Source organism: Pezoporus wallicus, unplaced genomic scaffold, assembly GCF_028554395.1.
Source record: "Pezoporus wallicus isolate ANWC-B61680 ecotype Strahan unplaced genomic scaffold, APGP_CSIRO_Pwel_v1 contig_4131, whole genome shotgun sequence".
NCBI lineage: Eukaryota > Metazoa > Chordata > Aves > Psittaciformes > Psittacidae > Pezoporus > Pezoporus wallicus.
The window spans coordinates 8,882,080-8,894,407 of NW_026641950.1; the positions used below are offsets into that span (position 1 = coordinate 8,882,080).

Genomic DNA, 12,328 nt, shown 5'->3' on the forward strand with positions numbered 1-12,328 from the left:
AATCACGTAACTAGTATGAAGCACTGCCACAAATCTCAGCTTCATTCAGTGCTTAGCTGCCCTAACCTTTTCCTGAATAATGGTCCTGGTCCTCTGCACAATCTGTTAGGAGGGTCTCAGGCTGGTGGAACATGTGGGGTGCATGGAGGTGCTTGCCTGGTTTCTTTACAGAGTGAATTTAAGCAGCAAAATGCAGATTTCAGCTGCACCAGATATATCTGAGTAGTGTTCTTTTCATCAGGAAAATGCATGTATCCTGTAGGATGTGAAATGTGAACTACAAGGTAAAGGGAGGAAGAAGCAGGATGAAATTGGTGGTTTTTTTCTCCTACAAGAAGTCTGTAACCTCTGGCAGTAAGTGTTGTGTCACCTGGGTGTGTTTATGCCTAGGACATTACTGCTAAGCATTTGTCTGTGAGAGACCAGCATGAGTTTGAAGAAGAGAGACACAAGGAACCTTTTCCTTCAGCACACTACTTAAGCTTTTCAAACACTAAACTTAGGGATACAGCAGCAGTAAAACAAAATAAATTCCAGCTTTCCTTCTCCTCCCTCCCCAAACTCCCAGGTTTCTCCCTAAATAATGTCTGTGGTCACCTATTTAGGTTACTTACAAAAATTTCCACTTACCACAGTAATTTTGTAGGAATGAGTGTGTTCCTTCAGTGCTAGAGAATATGGCTTTGTGATAATAAGGGAAGAAAGAGGGAATGGAAAAAAGACCAAAGGAAAGTAGAGGCTTTGCCTAGTACTGTCCTTTTACCAAATAGCCTGAGTAGGGAATGGGGGAAAGGCCAGGCAGTCCTTCATCCCGAGTTCTTGTGTCAGTGAAGACTGAAAGCAAGTTGTGACAGTTTCACAGGGTTAAGACAATGTTTTGGGTTGGTTGATGTTTGTTCAGGCAGGAAGGCTGCCTGTGCAGGTAATTCTAAGCATTTCTATTTTGTCTGACTCACAGGTTGCCACACCTGAAAAAAGGGAAGTCCAGTTAAGCTTGGAAACAGAGTGTACCTAAGAACTGCCTTTGTTAAAAACAAAACAACAAATGTAAGTTCTCACTTCTCAAGCAGCTCTGCTTTAAAATCCCTGAGATTTTTCTCCTCTCTCCTCCTGTTACACTGTATGAATATACCTGAGGAGTTTAAGACAGACTTTCACTGGAGTGCCTTGCTGACTTGGAGGTTCATCAGAGCAGTACCCTTATACCCTGAAAGAGCAGTCTGCAGAAGAGCAAGTGGGTTATGAAGTTGATGAGCCTTCAAAATCAGGTGACGAGCTCACCTGCTACATATTTTAAGACAGGTCTTTTCAATCTAGGAAAGAAAGATGTTAAGGAAAAGGTTATACACATGCATACAGTAGAGGAGGAGAGCTATTTCCAGCAGAAAGTTGGATGTGCGTGGGATCAGGATGTGCTGATCCAGACTTCTGCAGGTAACATGCTGAATTCATACAGTCCTCTGGTTTATGAGTTTGAAATTTCCAAAGGTGCCTTTGGGATTTAGGCATCCAATCTGTAGTGGTACCAGGGTGCTTAAATGCAGTAATCGTAAGTACAAACTTACTGTGAAGACACAGAGAAGAGCAAAGTGACTGAGTAATCATTTTTTTCACCCAAAGTGATGCCAGTGTGTACTCCCAGCTCCCATGAAGCAGCTATTGGTGTGCATCATTTCAGTGAGAGTGTCATCCTTGAACAACACCAGCCATTCCACTTTTGTAAATTGGCTTAAAAAGGTTCTAGGTTTTCCTGATCAATATGGAGGAGGACAAGCCTCTTTTGAAATGCCTATTGATCCTACTTCTTACAGGAGGGGCATCATGGCTTGACCCGAAGAAGTCTGCAGTGTTTCTGAAATGAGCTGTGACTGCTTTTTCATCACTCTTAAGTGGAAGGCTTTCTGTGCTTGATGTTGTAAGTGTTGAAAGTCTCTGACCTACACAGGTCTACAGCTACACAACTGTGTATTTCCTTTTTTTATTTCAGTCTTTCCCCAAAACTGTGGAGTATAGAAAAAAGGTTACATTTCCCCAAACAATTCCACTAATTAAATAGGAGAACAGTATAAAAATCTGTATGTAAACATAAATCTCTTTCACAGATATCCCCTTGTCATGGGGAAAGAGCTCGTGTGCCCTTGTGAGGTTGGGAGCTATGCTGGTGGTGGCATATGCCTCTGGTAGGGTCTCCCATGCCAGACAGGTCTCAACTGAATGGTCAGACAAAGTGTGTCCATGGGCAGGATGGGCTCACTAGCCTTGGGCAACCATCCTAGGAGAAGGACAACTCTGACTTCAAATCCAGGCAGATGGAGCTCGTTTAGCAGAATCTTACAGAAAATTCAGCAGAATCTCACTGAAAATTCAAGTGGATTTTCATACAACATATTTGTAAAGCCAATAAGTAGCTAAAAATGCACTTCACCCTTGGAATTTCACATGAAAACCACTTCTAAAAGGAAACATCCCTGTTCCTCTTTTTCCTTAGTTCCTGGGGTACTTGCCACTGCTTATATTTTGTGTGGTGAAATTAGTGTACTAGGCACTGAACTGAAAGAAGCAAAATGATAGAACTTGTCCTTCATTTATCTTGTTTATTTGCTTGCTTCTTGCCTTCCAGGCCTGAGTTGATGCCTTCTGTCCTTTACAGAAATAACACTCCTTAACATTACATGCACATGCCACCAGCCCCTTGGAACAGCCCACACTTTAGACACTAATAACCTCCCCTATCCCACTTTTAAAAGGCTGGTGAGCTGAACTTGTCAGACTCTTTCTGTGAGCTTCTATGACATTTAAAAGGGAGAAGCAAGAAGAGAAGACTTGAACACGGTAAAGGGATGAACTGCAGTGCACAACAGTGTAGATAATAGGCAATGGGTAAGAGACTACAGAAAGGCTTAAAAATTTCTTTTAAGAAAATTTTAAGATACTTTTGGCAAAACACTTGTGTGTGTATTATGGTGCTGTGCTTTGTGGCTGTGCTTTACACACTGATAAGCCAGACCTTTAAAAGTCTTGGCCTCCACCCCACTCATTTGTTGCCAACTAAGCCAAACATTTCACTGGCTTTCCCTCCTTGGGAAGTTCCTCCTCTCCCTCCCTTTTTTCCACACAAAGTGCTCATTAGCTGTCCACTACTTTCTAGCCCTTTTCCCTTCCATGCTACAAACTGTCTAATCACATTTGTCGGATAACTTTAAGGTACTTTAGAAAATACCACATTAATATTCCTCCAGTTTTGAAGCCTCTCTTGTTACAGTTCCCTCAACTGTACATTGGTGGATCAAAGAAGCAGAAATCATTGCCAGCTTGAGATAAAAATGTCTCCACTCAGTGTAAGCACAGCTCTGTGATGAGCACAGACTGTGTTATCTTTTGTCTGCTCTTTTCCAGTGGCTGCTGTCCCTACTCCCCCATTTTTCAATTTTCTACCTCAGCTTGTACCAAAAGTAGGATCCAGCTATCAAGGTATAATGAAGTACACTTAGAAGGGCTCAGAAGTTCATCTTTACAGCAGGCTAACAAGCACCAGCCTTTCAAAAAGTAGGATCAACAGAAGGGTGCCTCCTGTTTTGCCTCCTGTTTTGCCTCCCTAAAGCAAACAGAATTGCACAAAGCTGTGAATTATACTCACATGGATGGCACAAATAATGGAATGGAAGTGTTTTCAGAGTAATAACAACAAACAAGATAGGTACCTTGGACACCTAACCCAAATCCTGTACAAGTCACTGATCAAATACTTTGGGCTTTTTTTAGGAAAAAAAAAAAATATTAACTTGTTGATAGTTGCATTTTCCTAAAAAAAGTGTTTTAGATCAAGTTTTAAAACAACTGTAAAGCAATAAAGCAATATATTTGACAATCATCCTCTTATTTACAGACCTCAATACAGACTAAGGGCACCAAGACTCAACTGTTCAAAGTTCTGGTCAGGAAAAAAAGTGTTAAAATGTTTACTGAACAGGACTACTATCAACTGGATTAATCTCTAACATTATTTTCCTAGACAGAAATGTCTCTTCCAATTTGATTCCTCCCTGATGTTGATCTTCTCCTCCAGTAACCAACTTCTTGCTGTCTGCAGCACAACAGAAGATCAGTTCTCTTGTGAAAGAAGGAAATCAGCACAGCCACAAGCTCTGCCTCAGCTCAGAATAAAGCTGAAGCCTCAGAAGAAAGGCCGAGGTTGGGGAACACCACTGAGCAATTCCAAGAAGCCAGTTTAATTTGATGGCAAGGAAGCATTAGCGTGAATTGAAGCAGAAGTCCTCAGTACTGCAGCTTTAACAATATAAACTCAGTATTTTCATCTTCTATCGCAAGTCATTAGGAATATTAGTTCCTGTTCAGACAGCCTTACTGTGGACTGTACCTCAGTTGGAGGTACTGCTTTTCTAATTTACTGTCTTTGTGTATGCTTTAAGGCTGCTGCACCAAATTTCCTGGCAACACCTGCAGTTATGACCCCTGCAATGAGAATTCAGAAACTATTCCAGTCTGTCTGGATGAAGAGCTATGGCAACCAAGTGTTTCCTTTGAAGTCCATGTGCACCCTTCTCCCCAGCAGCCTTTGTATCCGTGCTCTTCTGTTTGAAGTCAGCAGGTGAATAATACACACTACAGTCTCCTGTCTGAACTGAGGAACTGCAGTTGCCAGCACACTCTCCCCTTCCCTTGCAAGTAACATGGAGTAACAAGGAGGGGTTATGGCCCTATGCTCTGGCCAGCTTCCACTTGGGATAATTACATCCTGCTTGTGTCTATCCCCATTGCAGATTAAATGGGGCACAGGGCACAGTTCACTTCCCACCAGATCTTGCCATGTGGTTTGCTGGGTGGTTAAGATACAGTTAAGCAAGAAGATGGTGAACAGCCTTTGTGCACCTGAAATGTTCTGTAGTCATTCTGGATGAAACAGACTATGGACCTCTGACGGAAAACAGCACCTGAACAGACTGAGCGTAGCCTCAAGTCTTTAGGCTATGAAAAAAGAAGAACCCTTACATATGCTACTGAAACCTGATTCCAGATGAAACATGCATCACACAGACTCAATATCACACCTTAAGATCAGAAGAAAAAACATCAAAACCTGAGACAGACCTCAGTATCTAGTGATTAATTTCTCTCCCCTTATAATGGGGGATACCTCACTTAGGGAGTTGGACTCCAGCTTAGCCTAGGAGACAGGCCACTAAAGGATTTCATTGCACACCACAGCTCTGGGCTTCTGACAGCAGAAGGCTACCTATAAAGTTCTGACACCAGAAGGCTACCTATAAAGTTCTGACACCCCAGGGAATCTGAGCTGCCAGAATAGCCTGTGAGAACCCTTCTGCTTTGCACTGCTAAGACAGGAAAGGCTGAATGGAGAACCCAGAGCTCACCTCTCATGGAAGCAACATCAAAAGTTACCCCTAGCCCCCCTCTGTCAACGTCAGACACATCACCACACCAGACAAAGAGTACATTTACAAACATATTTCATCGGTGATCTACATATTCTAACTCCAGTCCCACAATTATGTGTTGTGAGCTACCAGGTAGATCACACATCGTACCTCTTACCAGCCTACTAAAAGAGCTGCTACCACTATAAATCAGCAGCAATACTTACATTATTTGTCTCCTAAAGCCTAGGAAATCAGAACACTGCAACTCAGCAAAACTAATCCAAGGGACTCCAGTATTTGCTTATTTTCTTTCATCAAGTCCATCATAAGAAAGTTGAAACACCAAGGCAAACAATCTTTGAAGTCTCTGAGCTGGGTATTCAGCCCTATGAGTCAATTCATGTCAGCTGTGCCCATCCACACTCCCTAAGGGGCAGCTGCCCTTTGGAAGCCTTAAAGGGCCTCCACAGTCTTATATATCCCCTGCATGTAATATTCTCCAACACTTAGTAGCTGTTTTTTGGCTTGTTGATGGTAATGTTCTTTGAACTCTTATCAGATATATTTATTACCATAGTTGTTCATGTTCTGGGAAGGCACAGCCTGGCTTGAGTTCAAAGGAGGACCACAAGAATGGAAAATATGCCCTGAAGGTGCTTATTTCAGGAGCCTGACTAATGCACCTTACTGAAGAGAAGGTTGAAAAAGGCAAAGTGATGAGTGGGTGTTGATGCTCACAGCTGCAAAAGGTGTTTTGGCACAGGGCTTTTCAGTTCTGCTAGCAAGATCCAGTTTCTTGCTCCTGATCTATCAAGCAAAGTATTTTTCTGAGAGGGGAACGTAATTAATCACCAGGGCATGGGGCATGAATAAACTCACCATTGTCTGAGATTTTAAAAGGAGAAATAGAAGGCAGTACTTGCATCATCTAAGTAGAGTACAGCATGTGAAGGATGTGAGTAGCAAGATCTTGAGGACTTTTTTTAACTCAATAACATACGGAAATCCTTTGTGTTTCTGCAGTCCTGTCTGTGAAGGTGGCAGTGGAAAGATGATCAAGGTCATGTTGTGATCTGAGAATACTAGAAAATGAAGTGCTGCATCTTGCTTTATTACTAGTGAATTTATTTGAATGCAGAGCAGCGTAAGAAACAGCCGTGCTCCCATTTAATTCAGAGAAATAATGCTGCATGTGCAAGAGCTTTAGGCAAAAACATCTAAATACATTTTGCCATTCTCATCTCTGCAGATCCTTTGTTCGATGTTTATTAGTACCAAACTCACGTGAGGGAAAACAAAATGAAAGCACTTGTTGCTCTTTAGAAATCTCAGCTAGCTCTCATCTTCACAAGGAAGGTGGCAGGGAAGACAGCATGGTGGTGATGATGGATAGGAGGTTGTAACTGTGGATATGGAAGTCAAGGAATGACAGAAAATTAATCTGGAGGGGGAACTGATACTCTAGAGGACATGAAGAGCAGATATTCTTTATAGCCAAGGAGAATAAAAGCTTGCTTTTTCTGGAAGATGTGTTGCTTTGTGAAAGATTTGTGTAGGCCAGGATAAAAGTTACAGCTCAGGTACTCTCCTTCTTTCTATGGCTCCTTTCAATGGTTCTTTTTTCCTGAGCTATCAGAGTGCTTATTGTAGCTGTTTGGGGGGAATTCAGCCTGTGTGAGCAATGTAAGGAAGAAATCTTCCATTATGTTCTATGATTCTGTGTTCCTTATAAAAGCAGAAGGTTTAATTAACAATTTCCATATTACACACTGCTTAAATATTATGTGGGGTTTGGTATTTTTTTGACACTCCTTATAGCATTCTCAAATACACTTGACTACCTCATACTATCCAAACACTGTTCCTTCAGTGTTCCCTTTGAAGAAGAATGAAGATGAGACTTTCTGGCTAGCCCAGGTCAGCTTGTTTCATACACTCAAAAGGGTGCAGCTCAGCTAAAAATGTGTGACAGTCCTAAAACCAGTGACGAGGAGAGGAAACAGAATAGGACTTTACCTGGTCTCACCTGGTGTCAGCCCTGTGTGAGAATGGCTGCCTCTGAGCAGGGAGCTGCCCTGTGCAGAGGGATGGATAGGGCCAGGCTGCTCGGCAGTTCTTCTTTGCCTCCTGTTTCCCAACAGTGAAGGAAGCACTGGCTTTTCCTTTGGAGAAGGAGTGTCTTCCCTATGGACTTTATGACAGACTCTGCTCTGTTCCTTGTCTTCTCTGAGCTCTTCTTTGGGACCTCAGTTCCCAGCCTTCTTCAGCCCTGCCAGTCCTGGCGTCAAGCCCAGTTTGCAAGGACATGGGACAGGGTAAGCTGTGGTCTCAGGGCAGGCTGGTAGGAGGGAGGGAGAAGCAGGAGACGGTGCTTGTTTTGTGTTTTTGGTTTTTATTTTCAATAAATAGAAGAGAAAGAATCAACGGTCTGCCAGTAATAGGTTTGTCTCTTCCAGCTGAACTCAGCTCAGCCTCTCAGTGAAGGGCATAATTAGGTGTCCCTTTCTGTAGTTGTTCTTTTATTGTACACAATTATAACTGTAACTTAAGTGCAAAAATAAAACAAAAATGCTAGAAGGAGCTTTTGATTTGCAACATTTTTACTGGGAGCTGAAGCTACCCTAAGTGAGGTAAGCAGAAAAGTTTTTGTGAAGAACACGGAACTTTACCTAGACTATACTGGGGACACAATGGCGAAATCAGGTTGAGAAAAAACAAAAGTATGCTTTTACGTATATATGCAGCAGTCACACAATCAGTACTATGGCAAGGAGGCGTGTACTGCACTGGATCAAAGGGGAAGAGCCTAGCATGAGATTAAAGGGGGGATAATTGCAAACAACCAGAAAGTTTTATAATAGAGGTGATAATAATATACAGCAGGGGAAGGAAGCTGCAAGGAATAGAAATGAGGATAAAATGCAAATACAAAGATCCTTTGATCCTTCTGCGTTTCTGTCTATATAGCAGAACTATTTTATCACCCACTTACCTAATTTCCCTTCCACTTTCATCTTGCTTTCCTCTGACAGCTTTCTAGTTCCCCTGTCCTGACACTATATTGTGTCTGCCTCCCTCCACATGTCTTGGAGCAGTGCAGGATGCATCTTTATCAAGTGCCAATTCTAAATATGAAACATCTTCAATGAGAAACGGTACTTCTCATTTTGCTGCTGACTCTGGGAAGCAGCAGAGCTGGCAGAGGGAGGAGCTCTGAGAACCATCCCCATAGTGAGCCACATGGTGCAAGTTCAGCCTGAAATGCCAGAACTCCTGAGCATTTCTGGGACGAAATGTAAACATTTAAAGGAAAGAGAACCCAAGGAAGCAGCAGCCTGGGAGTGGAATTTTGCAGATAGTTTTGGAAATTCCTTATTTTTACCAAAGCTGCAGAAGTAAAAAAAAAATATTTCCTTCCTCCTTCCTTCCTTCCCTTACTCTGCATCCTGTTTGGTTTCACAGGTCAAGAGGTCTGTGACCAGAAGGAAGGAAACAGCCCTTTCTAAAGAGGACATTATGTGAGTCCCCTAACAGAAACCCCTGCACCACAGCACTTCAGAGAGCCTGGCCAATCGAAGCTAAAAGCTCAGGCTAAACTTGCTTATGTGAGTCACCATTTTACTAACTTCTTACCTCAGGCATGATGGGAAGTAACAGTGGTGATACTAATTTACATGAGAGCAAGAAACCTGCAAGCAATATAAAAGGGGAAAAATAGAGCCAGTTTCTGCTCTAAGATGGCTAGAAGGTGTGTTGATGGCCTAAAAAGGACTGAAAAGCATGTCTGGCAGTGATTTCTGGGGTGGCTGCTCTCAGCTCACTCTGAGGGGGTGAGATTTCAAAGCCCAGGAGCTTCAGCTAGAAGGACGCCAGTGTTTGTGTTTGAGTAGCAGCTCCAGCTGTGTGGGAAGATGAAGGCATCCTCACTTCACTCCCATTTCTGAGGGTGCACAAGGAAGGCATGCTTTGTGAATAGTGCTTCTTCCGATGACACTGAAAGGGCAAGGCTGCAGGAATGAAATTGTTCTCTCTTGTGAGGTAAGGCTCAAAGTGTCCTTTATATTGAATGCTTGTACATGAATGTTAGTGAAAGCCTTGCTGCTCTCAGGGTAGGGGGATGCCCCATATCGGCTGGAGAGTAATGATCAGGTCTAGTGAGACAGTGCAACAGTACAAAAGGGTGCCTCCTGCAGGCAGCTGGCCTTCAGAGTGCTGTAAGTGGTTAATCCTGACCCTCAGGTCAGATTTGAAGGGAGTATGTGTGTGTGCGCGTGTGTGGGCGCTCTCTGGGGTGAGCTGTCTGTGTTCTCCTGGTACCCAGCCTGGGTCTGATGGGAATACCAGTTTATCGGTATTTCTCCTACCTCGTCCTGGTGTTGACTTTTGCCACCGATTTTTAGCCACTGCAGATTCATTGCGTACCACAAGAGGTCAGCACTGGATAAGTTTGCGCCCCCAGTGACTGGTCTGAAATTTTTTTTCAGATCCCGAGAATGTGCAGTTCCTGTTTCAGTGAAACTGTTGAGCACCGAGTTCCTTTCAGTAACACTTGTATGTAATACAGTTTTATTTTGCACCCATTTTTTATTTTGTCTCTCCTAAAAAGGATGATTTTCTAGTTATTTTCCCTTTTGCTGCATGTTCTTATTTTGAAAATTAACTCTGTGAAAAGGGTCTCTAAACCATGTACACATGCACACACATTATTATACCTGTATTATATATATTTTATATATATATATAAATGAAAAATGCTACTTGTATTATTATGAAGGAAAGCTAAAAAGCCTGCAAAGCTAACAGTCTGGGTGGGGGGGTGAGTCAGCTGCTTCTAGCCAAAATGAAGTGTTCACGTATTACTGAAAAATACTGAAGTTACTGTTTGGTGGGCTTAAACCATGACAACCAGTGATCTGTAGAGCCAGGTTAAGATACTTGGAGCTATGCCACAAGGCTGGGTAAAAACAAGCTTCCTTGTTTAAGCCCGTCCTTGGTAATGGTGCCTCCTTTCTCCCCATCCATACGTTTTGTTTTGTTTTTACAAGTTGGCAAAAAATTGTAAGAATCATAGAACAGTTTGGGTTGGAAAGGACCTTGAGATTATCTACTTTCAAGCCCCGTGCCATGGGCAGAGACACCTCACACTAGACCATGTCCCCCAAGGCAATGAAATCTTGTTTCAGAGCAAGCTGCTGTGCTAAGGTGACCACGAAGACCACAAAGATGAGAAAAAGAGTAAGGAGAAATTTGCTTGTCATTTGCCTTGCTGGGCTTAAACCATGACACCTGCATTGAAACGACAGTGTTTGAAAACTCTGCTCCTTCCCACGAAATTGTAGAGAAAAAAACCCTGCATCTGTTCGTGGTGGTATCATCTGTGGATAAAGCAGGAAAATATAATTCAGGAAGGTACAAGTTCTTTCTCTCTCTTCTCCAAAGCTAAATTTAGAACACAAATCTTAGCAAAATGTTTGCTTTGTATTTTGTTAGCCAAAAAGAGAACTGTAGCACAGTCTTCAAACCAGTGTGGCAATTTTTATAACCTAAATATTTGTCTTGGCACAATAAAGAGTGGGTGGGAAAGTGAGAAAAAAAATGGCAGTTTAAGCAAATAAATTAGAAAATAATGCGTTCAATTAAAGGCGCTAATATACTGCTATTGTTCTCTAAGTGGTATTTTCATTGCTAAAAAGTTGCTTTTGGTGTCCCAGGTTTCCACTAGGACCTCACAGAAGAAGTAAGATTGTAACAAAATGATTTTTTAACCCCACACTTGGAGAACAGCTTTCAAAGGTGGTGGCATAAAACAAGACAATGGCAGCATCTGAAATAAAAAATGCACAAGACATTTCAACAAAATATGTTTTCTTGCAGCTAAGAGTATTTGAAACCCAAATTTGAATTTAGTGAATTATTTTAGATGAAAGAAATGAGGTAGAGGAAGTTACTGATGCAGGCAGGGAAGGAATAATTCTGTCCCAGCATTTTCTAATGGAAGGACGTGAAGGTGACAAATGTTTCTAAACCAAATGTGCCTAAGGTAGTCACTCTTAAAACTGTTTAGAACTTGCTCAGGAAGACAAAGCCTGGAGAGCAGAGTGTAGGGGTTGAATGTTGAGGTAAAATGAAATCTCTTTTCTGTAATGTACAAAAGTAGAAAACATGTTTGCATAAAGGGAACTTTAATGGCCTGTCTGCCTGTCTTCAGAAAGATCAACTAAACAGATTATCATCTCTGTAAGTGGCATTTCAGTAGTGGAATTTAATCTGAAATACCACAAAACACTTCCCTGCTAATTACATGAGTTTGGATTGCTTCCTTTTTAGATCTGGAGGAACTGGCCATAAGATTACCTAATCCAATGATGCAGGTCATCAGCCATTGGAATAATCTGCCTAGGGAAGTGGTGGGTTCCCCAGCACTCGACACTTTTAAGACTCACTGGATAGGGAGCTGGGACATCTAGTCTAGGCCATGTTTTGCCTAGAATGGTTTCACCAGATGATTCTTGAGGTCCATTTTAACCTATGAAGCCAGACAGCTCTGGGTACCTGCCTGGCAGGAGTGGGGCTATGAAGACAACAGACTCCTCTAAGAGAAGCTACAAGGAGTGTTGCCCACTCCAGCAGCACCTGGGATCTGCTTCATCCAATGCATGTTCAGGAAGGGGCTGTTTGGACAAGCCTGGCTGTTGGTGACAATACATGTTGTGGGCAGCAAGGCAGGGTCTTTGCCTGAACTGTTTTGCTTCTGGCTTAGAGAACAGATTAGTTTAGAGATCTTTCTTACCAGAGAAGGATGACAGAGTATGCATGTGTGTGGTGAGGAGGTGTTGCCTGAAGGGAGGAAAATGCAAACAGAAGAGTGATTAAACCACTCATTAAATTTAATAGCCTTGCTATTTATATTGGAGTTGGCTTTGCAGCAG

General features: G+C 42.3%; 1 long non-coding RNA gene across 1 annotated transcript; it reads left to right on the top strand.

The window, feature by feature from the left end:
- The first annotated feature begins 1,005 nt into the window (after positions 1-1,005).
- LOC130608349 (uncharacterized) lies at positions 1,006-9,090 on the top strand. The gene is made up of 3 exons (XR_008974515.1): positions 1,006-1,047; positions 1,812-1,915; positions 8,862-9,090. It is a non-coding gene; the product is annotated as an uncharacterized LOC130608349 (long non-coding RNA).
- Positions 9,091-12,328: the final 3,238 nt, after the last annotated feature.